The 11319-nt window shown below is 39.8% G+C and overlaps 1 long non-coding RNA gene across 1 annotated transcript; it reads left to right on the top strand.

Annotated features, from left to right (window-relative positions):
- The first annotated feature begins 4413 nt into the window (after window positions 1–4413).
- Window positions 4414–4876, top strand: LOC111097963. Its single transcript, XR_005366450.1, has 2 exons — window positions 4414–4543; window positions 4651–4876. It is a non-coding gene; the product is annotated as an uncharacterized LOC111097963 (long non-coding RNA).
- Window positions 4877–11319: the final 6443 nt, after the last annotated feature.

Here is an 11319-nt window from a genome sequence, read left to right as displayed (position 1 = left end):
AAAAGGTCCTGAGGCTATTTTCACTGAGGGAACACTGGGAGGGCCAGCATAGCCAGTGTGGAATGTGCCTGGGGAGAGGGTGCAACAGGGAGAGGAGGCCACAGGCATGGGAAGGGGCTAGATCACATAGGATTATGACAACTAGTAGGACCATGACAAGGAATTCTGGGAGTAGGTTGATATGATCTGGTATGATTTTTTAAAAAATTTCTCATTCTGCTAATAAAAAGAAAAAAAAAAAAAAAAAACAAGGAGTCACCATACAGATAGAAACCAATTGCCAAGCAAATGCAGTGATGAGGGGGAAAGGGAGACTAGGGCAATGGTGTAAGGCGCTGTGGTCTAGGGCAGAGGATTTGCAGGGGTCTTCTAGGGCGATGATGTAAGGGGACATTGAGTAGAACGTGGAATAGGTGAGCAGTGCTGGGATTTGGGATAAATTTGAAGTTGAAGTTGACATGATTTGTCAGATGAGCTACTGTAGGGATCTCTGGTACTGATTTCACTTCTAGAAATTTATTCTAAGGTAATGATCATGGATATCCTCAAAGATATTATTGTAAGAATGTTCATAGTTTAAAATGGCAAAGTGTTAGAAATAACTTGTACTAATAAACCTTCAGACCTAGTTAAATAAATTATGAAAATTCCTGCAATGATGCAAATCAAAATTCAGCAGATAATTGATCAGGATAGTGTGATTTTTTTCAGCCATTATTTTTCTTTCTTTTTCCTTTTCTTTTCTTTCCTTTTTTTTTTTTTTTTGTTGGTCTGAATTTCAAATCTGTTTAAAATGAGACTGTTTTATTTTATAAAACAAACAAACAAAGTGTCAAAGTTATGTTTTAAAAGTAAACCTGTCCTTATTTGACTGCACTTCTGCACAGCAGGGTCCACTGATTTTTCTATTTAAAATGTGTCCCAAGAACTCAATTCAGTTGGACATCCTGTGAGGACTTCACAAATACTCATGATAGATTTACTACATAGCAGTGTGAGCCCAAACTGAGGCTGACACTGGGATTCATACATGTCTGGAGAGCTGGCCGGGTATGTGTTTATTTATATGTGTAGTTTGCACTGGTTGGAGGGGTGGAGCTGGGGAAGGCTGCAGAGAAAGAGGAAAAGGGGAATGGGGAGAACAGCTGGGTGCCTATGATGTGTCTGGCATGGTCCAGGGACTGAAGTTGAAGGAGCTTTTATTCAAAGGTTTTGTGGGGCATGAAAGTACAAAGAAGGGCATCCTTGGTGCCCAGGAGATGAAACATGGCACAAAATGGGTGTAAATAGCCTCCTCCTCACTCTGGGGGAGAACACAGATGAACCTGAGCATTTTGAAGATGTCTGAGAATGCAGAGTGTCTGGAAGCACCAGTTCTGAGAGCATCCTGGTACAATAGTGCCCTTGGAAAATACCGAGAATCCCTCTCCAAGTGGATTCACCATCATTCAACATAAAAGAGGGGGCCCTGGGGAAGTAAAGGAAGGGCGTGGTGACACCATAAAGTACTTGGAGTGAATGGACTTGTTTGTGAACCTACTGTGGACATGTCCTACAGTCTTCAGAGACTTAACAAGTAGATATCTGGAATTGGAATTCCATATGCAGAAGAAAATATGGGCTATCAGCTTTGATGTGACCCTATTTACACACAAATAGTGGTGTGATTTCTGTTCATGTCTTTTGCCCATTTCATGATTGGATTGTTTGTTTCTTTGCTGTTGAGTTTAATAAGTTCTTTATAGATCTTGGAAACTAGCCCTTTATCTGATACATCATTTGCAAATATCTTCTCCCATTCTGTAGGTTGTCTTTGAGTTTTGTTGACTGTATCCTTTGCTGTGCAAAAGCTTCTTATCTTGATGAAGTCCCAATAGTTCATTTTTGCTTTTGTTTCTTTTGCCTTCATGGATGCATCTTGCAAGAAGTTACTGTGGCCAAGTTCAAAAAGGGCATTGCCTGTGTTCTCCTCTAGGATTTTGATAGAATCCTGTCTCACATTTAGATCTTTCATCCATTTTGAGTTTATCTTTGTGTCCGGTGCAAGAGAGTGGTCTAGTTTCATTCTTCTGCATGTGGATGTCCAATTTTCCCAGCACCATTTATTGAAGAGACTGTCTTTCTTTATGTGGATAATCTTTCCTCCTTTATCAAATATTAGTTGACCATAAAGTTGAGGGTCCACTTCTGGATTCTCTATTCTGTTCCATTGATCTATGTGTCTGTTTTTGTGCCAGTACACACTGTCTTGATGACCACAGCTTTGTAGTACAACCTGAAATCTGGCATTGTGATGACATGAACAGAAATCTCACAGAGGAAGACATAGACATGGCCAACACACACATGAGAAAATGATCTGCATCACTTGCCATCAGGGAAATACAAACCAAAACCACAATGAGATCCCACCTCACACCAGTGAGAATGGGGAAAATTAACAAGGCAGGAAACCACACATGTTGGAGAGGATGCAGAGAAAAGGGAACCCTCTTGCACTGTTGGTGGGAATGTGAACTGGTGCAGCCACTCTGGAAAACTGTGTGGAGGTTCCTCAAAGAGTTAAAAATAGACCTGCCCTACGACCCAGCAATTGCACTGCTGGGGATTTACCCCAAAGATTCAGATGCAATGAAACTCCGGGACACCTGCACCCCAATGTTTCTAGCAGCAATGGCCACAATAGTCAACTGTGGAAGGAGCCTTGGTGTCCATCGAAAGATGAATGGATAAAGAAGATGTGGTTTATGTATACAAGGGAATATTCCTCAGCCATTAGAAATGACAAATACCCACCATTTGCTTCAATGTGGATGGAACTGGAGGGTATTATGCTGAGTGAAATAAGTCAATCAGAGAAGGACAAACATTATATGGTCTCATTCATTTGGGGAATATAAATAATAGTGAAAGGGAATAGAAGGGAAGGGAGAAGAAGTGGGTGGGAAATATCAGAAAGGGAGACAGAACATAAAGACTCCTAACTCTGGGAAGCAAATTGGGGGTGGTGGAAGGGGAGGAGGGTGGCGGGGGTGAGTGGGTGACGGGCACTGAGGGGGGCACTTGACGGGATGAGCACTGGGTGTTGTTCTGTATGTTGGCCAATTGAATACCAATAAAAAATAAATGTATTATTAAAAAAATAACCCCCCCCAAAAAACAAAACAAAACAAAAAAAAACAAAAAACAAAAAACCAAAACAAATAGCGGTGTGATGTAGGAGAATTCAGGTTACCATGGAATAGAGCCATAGCCCCCAGATCTCAGAGGTGGCAAGGGCACTGGAGTTCTTCTAATGCCTTCCTTCTACTCCATAGCCACCCAGCGAGAAGGTTTCTCTGTCTCTGAATGGTCCTTTGATGGGACCTATTGCCTCTTTTCTAGTGTATCAACATTGTCTGACTCCTCCCCTCTCGGTCTAATGTTATTTGCAAGCATAGGCAGGGCTGTCATGGCTGAGAAGATGAGAATAGTGTGGGCCAAAATCCAATCTGTGTCTACTCCCCAGGCTGTGCGCCTGGGCTTGGCGAAATGTTTGTCTTTTCTTCTTTTCTTTCTTTTCTTTTCTTTTCTTTTCTTTTCTTTTCTTTTCTTTTCTTTTCTTTTCTTTTCTTTTTTCTTTTCTTTTCTTTCTTTTCTTTTCTTTTCTTTTCTTTTCTTTTCTTTTCTTTTCTTTTTTTCTTTCTTTCTTTCTTTTCTTTTCTTTTCTTTCTTTTCTTTTCTGGTCTTTTTTTTCTTTTCTTTTTTCTTTTCTTTTCTCTTTTCTTCTTTCTTCTTTCTTTCTTTCTTTCTTTCTTTCGCTAAGGGAAAGCAATTTAAAAAAATTAACTTTCCTTGAAAAAAAAGTGCCTTTAAAAAAATTCACCCAAAGCTACTGTGTATACACAATGGCAGTACTGATCTTGTACTTCTAAAACTTCTGAAAAGGGCCAGGTTCTGTGACAGCTTCACAATTCTATACCCTTCAGGTATATAAATGGACCCAAGTGCAAAAAAGAAGCTAAATTTTAAGTAAGGTCTATGAAACAGGTGCCATGCTGAACCTGTTTCACAAAGCATCTCATTTAACCCACACACTATCCCTTAAGAGTAAATTTTATTCTACTTTTACAAACAAGAAAACTGGAGTTCATAATACTACACAGTTCTTACATCTAAAAGGCAGGAAAATCAGGACACCAGCTTGTGTTTATTCCATGTGGTTTCTTCGATTTGTTACAGATAGATCTTTGGGTCTTTCTGATTGTCAGATTCTCCGTGTTCAATTTCCCTTTCATCACTTTATTGGAACCCCCTTTCGTTAACTCCTTGTGTCTTGTTTTTTTTTCATCAGTTCAACAGAATGTTCCACCCACCTTTGTCTTTTGGGGCACATAGAATGCTGTCCAACAATCCCAGCTCTGACAGTCCTAGAAAAGAACTTTGCGGTGTAACCATCTTTACAATTATAGAACCTATCCAGGTGCCAATTCCTTCCGGCTCTACATCTTGACTCTATCCTTCAATCCCTCTATACAACCTAAGATATTTTAACTACTGCTCGGTATAATTCTTTCCTCGATTCAAAGAAGCCCTCTTCTATCCCTCCCCTAGTACATGCTCCCAGGTTTATTCTACCCGATATTTATTTATGGCTTCATTTCTCTCCAGAAATCCATGTCGAATCCTATGAACAATCTTATTCTACATCTCTTTGGCAGACATGCACACAAATGGATCTACATGACGACATAGAAGCTTCTCCCGCTTCCCCCCTTCGCCGGCCTCCAATGGACTCCTGCACATGTCTCTTCTTCCTTCAACTTGACTGTAAACGCCTTGATGGCAATGCTGTATACACAGAAGTCATGCAGTAAATATGTTCTGATTGGTTTGATTCTTTTGTTACTCTGTACTGTCAGCCTACTCTTTGCCTCCCCCTCTCCTGGTCACCTGGTTAAATAGGCTCTTGATAAATACTTACTGAATGAAATAATGAACCAGCACCAACTAAATATAAGGTGTTATTGTAATAATTGGCTGGGTCAGACAGATACTTAAATACCACGTGGAACTCTGTGGCAGCACTGGAATGCCACTGGATATATGGAGGTCTGGCAGGGAGCAAGCTGTGGTTGGATCTGGGCACAAGAGGGTGAGGGTGGGAGTGGGAAAAACTGAGCAGGAGTCATTATGTCTGGGATGAAATGGAAGGTCTGAGCAAGGAAGAAAGCAGCTGAACAGCAGACTGGCTCTTAGTATTGAAAAATCAGGTGTGAAAATTAACAGCATTAGTAACAACAAAGTGATAATATTAAAAGTAGACTATCCCATGATTCAAGGTTGATTCTTTTCCGAGGTTGCCACATCTTCATGCTAGATATGGAAACTAAGACTGCATTTTGGAAAAAACAAAATCATCAGGTATATTACATTCTAATTAATGATATATATACTGGAGTATTTGGGTGTCATATGGTGATGACCACAACTTAGTTTGAAATGACTCACAAATAGGATGGATTGATAGAAGGAGGGAAGTCTGGAGATGGCTAGACATGTGGTAAGACAAATATAGTAAAAAGGCAATTGTCAAATCAGATGTTGGGCATATATATGTTGACTATAAAACTGTTTGGACTTTTCTGTATGTTTGAAAATTTCACAATAAAATGTTTGGAGAAACTGCACCATGGAGCAATTGCTTCAGTTCCCTTAAAAATAATAATGTTGGATCCTACAATCATCAGAGCAAAATAAGTTCATTAGGTAGAATTTTCCATAGTGGTAATAATAAATCTCTGTATTTATACAGGGTTTTATAGTCCATCAAACACAAAGCATGATGCCAGAGAGAACAGACCCGGAGCGGACTCACTGGTTTCTGATTGGCTAGCTGTGGGCAGGTCATTTAAGTTGTCTATCCCTTGGTGGCTTCATTTGTAAAATTTGTATACAAATTCTTCCCAGAGATGTTGCAAAGATTAAGTAAAGCAGTAAATTTAAAAAGTTTAGAAAGTGCTAGGAAACTAATAAGCTATATATTAATGCTAGCTATTATAATTGCAATACTAATAATTAGATCTTTCCATTTGCTCTTTGGAATAGGAATAGTTACTCTGCTTTACAGCTGAAGAAACTGAAGTTTAGAGAGATGCCTCTTGTCCAAGAGGTTAGTTCGTCAGAGGTGATCCTGACGAAGGATCAAGACTAAACTCAAGACTTCTTTGCCTCTTCCAAAATATGCTTCTGCCTGTCTCCTCTCATTCAAATGTTCAATCAGCTCCAAGATGTAAGAAATTCTAAGTGCCCAGCAGAGTGCTTAGCACCTGGTAGGCATTGTAAAAGTAGGCGAATGATACAAGTTCATTTGCAGTACTCACTATGTCTGTTACCCTGCTAAGCACTATATCGTATCTCAAAGTATCCTCATAGAAGCTCTAAGAGTTCCATTTTACTATACTACCCATACTTGCCAGATGAGAGCAGAGGCTTTAGAAAGGGTATATTGCCCAAGATCCCACAGCTAGCAAGTTTGAGCCACAGATACATCTGGTTCCAAAGCCCATGCATTTTAAACAACACTGTAACACTTTCATGAATGAAGGGAGAGCTGCTTCAAAGCTTAGCCGAATGGTAGAAATTAGGAAACATGAGCCATTTTACCCTTAATCCACAGAGCTCCCCCTGGGTCTTTCTCATCATAGATGCATTGTATTACTAGCAAATGTGAATGTTTTGATGAATTAGGCAAACACTCCAATTGCCTGTACATTGCAACATCTTCCCTTCAAAGGCCAGGGAATGTAGACTGTACGTTCTTTGTCCAGCTTGTCTGAATGCGTCAACGCTGTCTGGGAGGCACAGAGGTGGACGCTTTCCTAGCAGGGGTGAGGCCCCTCCTGCATGTCCAGCTCCTGTATTTGTAACATTGCCATGTGCTGTACCACTGGGCCAAGGAATGAAGGGGCCCATGGTCCCAGCCACCTCGGATTATGCAAGCCAAGAAAAATGTGCAAATCGCATGAGAAAAGCAGGCAGTCCCCAAACATCTTTATTTGTTCATTTCTGTACCCTGACGCTTTGATTGCAGTCTTGCACTTAGAAATTTCAAGATAAGTATCAGCAGCTGGACACTGGGTAAATCAGAGGCACAGACTCTGTGTAAATACTGACGTTTCGAAAGCACGAACTTATGTCCAACAGCTTGGAGCACAGGACCCAGTGGGAAGGGAGGGGGAGTGGTGTTATGGCTTTGGCAAAGTCAACCTTCTGAGAAACTCGTGGACATGTCTGTACATGCCTGAACTTGTCTGACAAAGCCAAGCAGAGATTTCAGGATCTGCCAGGTCCAGATACAAGCAGCTTGCTTGCTCAGACCCTAAAAGGAACAGTCAGAGGAAGTAAAGGATTAGGATAAAGAAATAAAAAGATTACGGGGCTGAAATCTCTTAACAGAGCAGAGCTTACAGGTGGGTAACGACAACAATGACAAGAAACCAAGAAACGAGGCTGCCATCCGCTGAGCGGCAACCATTAACAAGATCCCAAGCTAGGGCTTTTCACAACCATTCACACAGTTAATTCTACCAATAATCCTGAATTTGGACTGAATTTGCTCCAGCCTATACATAAAATTTTTAAAAAAGAAACTATGACTGAATGGTAATATAGCTATCTCAAGGTCAGCACCTAGCAAGTAAGAGGAAACATGTTGCAACATAGGCCTCTCCAAAAACCAAGATAGGGTTACCTTGAGATGGCCCGTATAACCAGTGAACATGAATTTGAACAAGGAAGAAACCTAGAACTTAAATCCCTCCAAAGTTAGAATAAATAATAACCAGTTTACATACATGATTTGACAATTATGAAAAGAGGCAATATAATCTACATGGACTCGATGCAGAAGAGATAAAGTGCCAAAAAGGGTAGGCCTCCAGGACAACAATATTTCACAGACTAGCTATAAATTTTAGCTAGTAAACACATCCATTTTATCCCCTCGCTGATTGAGAGAAGTGACTGGAAGAGCGAATTCTATTTAAGGAAGGAGGGGGGAAAGCAAGGGAGTCACTCTCTCTTTAGGGGTTAAAATGATGGGTGGGACCATCCTCTTAGCATAGTCTGAGAAGAAATGAGAGAGCTCACTGATAAGATCTGTCAAGGACATACCAAGAAGATGGACTAGAAAAGCATGGTCAATGCTGGGTGTGACAGCCCTGGTCAGTTCAGCTGAGTGTAGATACATTGGTGGGTACAATTAAAATAATGGGTCAAATAAGGAGGCTCATGCTACAGCGGTGCTCTGAAGTTTAGTGTGTTATTTAGGATCATTTAACAGTAATCAACTGGATCCAATTTTGCATAAGCAAAAAAGAAAAAAAAAGTGAGAATAATAAAAGCACACAGGAATTTCTCTTGGAGTAGCATGAGTAAAAGATAATGTTAAATATGGGAAAGAAGGGCAACCTGGGTGGCTCAGCGGTTTAGCACTGCCTTTAGCCCAGGGTGTGATCCTGGAGACCAGGGACTGAGTCCCACATCAGGCTACCTGCACTGAGCCTGCTTCTCCTTCTGCCTGTGTCTCTCATGAATAAATAACTAAAATCTTAAAAAATATATATATGGGAAAGAAAACTCAAGGTGGCTTGGAGCATCAGGAGAGATGATGCTGGGGAGGATGACAGGATCCAAACCCTGAAGTTCTTTGTGGACACCACTATTGCACTCAGATGCAATTCTATATGTGACAGGGCATCAAAAAAGGAGAAGTAACATTGTCAAGAAGCAGGAAAATGGGATAATCAGATAAAATGATCATTTGATCTTCTGTCTCGGTTAGAGAAAGGATATTGTAAAGTGTGGCTATTGATTTTCTTGGCTATATACATAGTAGTGTCATTAATAATGGAACACAACATAGGGGTGACAGACATGAGGCAGAAGGAAAGGTCAATGCTGTATTCAATTTTGGACAAATTGGGTTTGAGATGCCTGTAGGTTCTCCAAGAGATACTGACAGAAGCTCATACATGTGTGTGGAGTTCACAAGGAATATTTGGGCTAGAGTAACAAATGCAGAGTTGCTGGCACAGAGACACTGACTGAAGCTATCGCAATGGATCAGGACATCCAAGGAGATAATAAAACAGTCTAATAGATAACCTGAAAAATAAAAAAGTTACAGGTCAGATATATTAAGAAGACTATTCTTCAAATTTCATAAGAGTAGCAGAGAGATAAGAGAAATTAGTAGGAAGATTATTCCCAGAATGGCAGTGTAAAGGACTTCTGAAAATATACTTTCCATTATTTTTTTATTTTATTTTTTTTTTATGATCTCATACCATAGTTTTCAGAGCTTATTCTTACATGTTACCTCAATGGGTACAAAACAGCCATCACAAATCTGAGTATAATGCATTAAAAGTTGTGCCTCTTTAAAAAGGATCCAGTGAGTCAATTGAACCTTGTTAATATGGTGGAGTTTTTTTTTAATAATAAATTTATTTTTTATTGGTGTTCAATTTGCCAACATACAGAATAACACCCAGTGCTCATCCAGTCAAGTGCCCCCCTCAGTGCCCGTCACCCATTCACCCCCACCCTCCGCCCTCCATTAAAGCAAAGACAACACTGGAAAAATCGCCAAGATCAACTTTTTTCACAATTCTAGAAATTAATCAAAAGTTCGCAATAACCTCAAAGTGTTTATTGAAGAAAATCAGCTGAATCTCAGTAAGAACAGTGAGAAGCTTAGTGGCATTTTAACATGCCCTATTCTATTCCTATCTTCTTCTTCTTCCCATACAGCAGCCATGAAAATCACTAGCCTCACAATTATGGTAGTTGTCCCCAGCAGCCTAGCAGGCACAGAGTTCAGGGGTCTCCTAAAAGCTTCTTTCCCAGAGAACTATTACTATTTGGTCTGCTTGGCAGTTCCCTGGAGTACCCCATTTATAGGACTTGACTTAATTTGAACTGACTCAAATATTCCAGAAATACATGGTTGTGCTAGTATCTAAAAATCAACGTAATATACTATATTAATAAAGGACAAAAACCACAGAGTCATCTCAATGCACATATAAAAAGGACTTGACAAAATCCAATACTCTTTCATAATAACATAACTCAACAAACTATGCTTATAAGGGAACTTCCTCAACCTGTTAAAGGCATTTATGAAAAACCCACAGTTAACATCATATTTAATGGTGAAAGACTGGAATCTTAAGATCAGGAATAAGACAACAACATCCATTCTCACCATATCCATTTGACTTTTTCCTATAGCTGTTAACCAGGACATTTAATCAAGAAAAAGAAATAAAAGTCGTTGAGATTAGAAGAAATAATCTGGAATTATTACTATTTGTAGACAATATGATATGACAACTCGCATAGAAAATCCTATGGAATCCAAAAATATACAATAAAAAATAAAAGAACTGTCATTTCTAATAGCTGAGTAATATTCCATTGTATACATAAACCACATCTTCTTTATCCATTCATCTTTCGTTGGACACCGAGGCTCCTTCCACAGTTTGGCTATCGTGGCCATTGCTGCTATAAACATCGGGGTGCAGGTGTCCCGGCGTTTCATTGCATTTGTATCTTTGGGGTAAATCCCCAACAGTGCAATTGCTGGGTCGTAGGGCAGGTCTATTTTTAACTGTTTGAGGAACCTCCACACAGTTTTCCAGAGTGGCTGCACCAGTTCACATTCCCACCAACAGTGTAAGAGGGTTCCCTTTTCTCCGCATCCTCTCCAACATTTGTTGTTTCCTGCCTTGTTAATTTTCCCCATTCTCACTGGTGTGAGGTGGTATCTCATTGTAGTTTTGAGTGAATAAGTGAGTTCAGCAAGTTTACAGGATACAATATTAATATGCAAAATTCAGTTATATTCTACACATTAGCAATGAGCAATTCAAAAAAAAATTAACAACTTTATCTACCATACCATCAAAGAGAATAAAGTATCAAGAAATATATTTTAAAAAGAAGTATAAGACCTGTATGCTGAAACTACAAAAAGCTGTTGAAAAGAATTAAAGAAGGGGCACCTGGGTGGCTCAATGGTTAAGCCTCTGCCTTCAGCTCAGGTCATTCATGATCATGGAGTCGAGTCCCAGGATGGATCCCTGCATTGGGCTCCCTACTCAGTGGGGAGTCTACTGCTTCCTCTCCTTCTGCCTCCCACCTCCTACTCTCTTCCTCAGTTACTCTCTTTCTCAAATAAATAAATAAAACCTTAAAAAAAAAGAATTAAAGAAGACCTATAAATAAATAGAACTATACCCCATGTTCACCAACTGGCAGACTTAATAT

Source organism: Canis lupus, chromosome 11 (assembly GCF_011100685.1).
Source record: "Canis lupus familiaris isolate Mischka breed German Shepherd chromosome 11, alternate assembly UU_Cfam_GSD_1.0, whole genome shotgun sequence".
In the NCBI taxonomy this organism is placed as follows: Eukaryota; Metazoa; Chordata; class Mammalia; order Carnivora; family Canidae; genus Canis; species Canis lupus.
The sequence above is the reverse complement of the archived record's forward strand: the minus strand, read 5'-3'. Positions and strand labels throughout refer to the sequence as shown.